We start from the raw sequence: 1,552 nt of genomic DNA, 5'->3' as shown, positions 1-1,552 counted from the left end.
CCGCCGGCGCCGCCCCCAGCCTTTGATTTGCACGCGCCCCTCGTGCCTACGGGCCGCGCCCTGCATCCGAGAGCGCGCGCTGCCTGCCGCGCGACGCGCGTCGCGGCGGCCGCCGTCGGCCCCGCGTCTGCACGTCCAGCGCCAGCGCCGGCACGCGGTCGCCCGCGCGTGTGCTCGTGGCGCGCTTCTTGCACCCCTTACACTGCTTCCCATCGGCCGCGCATGCACCCCGATCTGTCCCGCCCGACACTCGAGCTCTTTGATTCGCGGCCCCGCGGTCGGCCCGATCGGTCGCCGGCCGCAAGAGAGGCAAGCAACACGACACCCGTCGGCAGCGCTCGTGCCTACCGCTTCGGGCGAGCGCTCGCCCCTGCAATCCTCTCAACAACTGCATGCACGTTGAATTTGCGGCGCCTCTCGACCCTGGCATGCGCCGACTCCGGCGCAGCGCCGGCTGCCCGGCGAGCATTTGCGGGCGGGTGCACGCATGGCCCACCCTCGCTCGCCAATGCTCTTTGATCTCCTGCACCCCAGCCGCTGCAGATCGCCGTGCCTCGCTGGGACGGCGCACGCGGGTGTGGCCGTTCTGTGAGCGTACCATGCAAAACCGTTGATGAGCTTGCTGCCCCTATGTGATGCCCGTCCCTCTCTACGCTCCCCCGCCCGCTCTACCGGCCGCGCCGCCTGCGCCGAGGGCCCCGCGGCGCGCCCGCGAGCGCGCGGGCGCCGCGCGCACCGACCGCAGGACGCTGTGCGTGCACCCCCACTGACGGAGCCCGAGCGTGCTGAGCCTTTCCCGCCACCGATTGAATTGATGCCACCAAAGCACTGACCGGCCGGCTTATGCCGGCGCCACAATGAGGCGCCGGGCCGCGTGCCGCGACACCCGGGCGCCCCCCCAGACCCTCGCCCGCCCGCTCAGCCGCCGCGGCCGCGGCCGCTGTGCGGGGACGCCTGGGAGCAGAGCGGCCGGCGGCCCCCGCCGCCTCAACACGGCGTGCACCTGCCTCCACGCCCCGTTTCTCCACCTGGCCCCGCACCTGCTTTATCGGAACGAGAACTTCCCAGCGGGAACTTCTCGCCAGCCCGTGGAATGCCACGTGCCCCGTTGACGCGCTGAGCAGAGTGGCAACCCCAGACCAATCGCTCTGAAGCCGCGAGCATTCGTGCGCCCCCGGAAGCAGCCGCATGTGGGTGCACCCCGTTGTGCTTCCAGTGCCCCTAAACCGGGGACTTTGACCGCAACGCTTTGATTCATCCCCAGGCCCGGGCCCCGGCGGGGCTGCGCCGCCCGCAGAGGCGGCTGGCGCGCCCGCCCGCGCCCTGGCAGGCGGCCGGCCGCGGCGGCGGCGGCACGCCTGCGTTTCGAGCGGGGGCGCGCCCGAGGCCGGGGGGCCCGGCGCGCAATTCGAATTGCATGTGGGTTTCTTGGAAGCAACACTGCTCTTTTTTTGTTCGACGCAACTGCGGGGCCCCCTGCTGCTCTGGCGCTTTGGTGCCATGGCTGCGCCTGAGGCGGGCGCCTGGCGTATGTGCACGGCCGCGCGCACCC

This window comes from Monoraphidium neglectum (genome assembly GCF_000611645.1).
Source record: "Monoraphidium neglectum strain SAG 48.87 unplaced genomic scaffold scaffold03990, whole genome shotgun sequence".
Taxonomy (NCBI): domain Eukaryota; kingdom Viridiplantae; phylum Chlorophyta; class Chlorophyceae; order Sphaeropleales; family Selenastraceae; genus Monoraphidium; species Monoraphidium neglectum.
Note: the sequence above shows the minus strand (reverse complement) of the source record.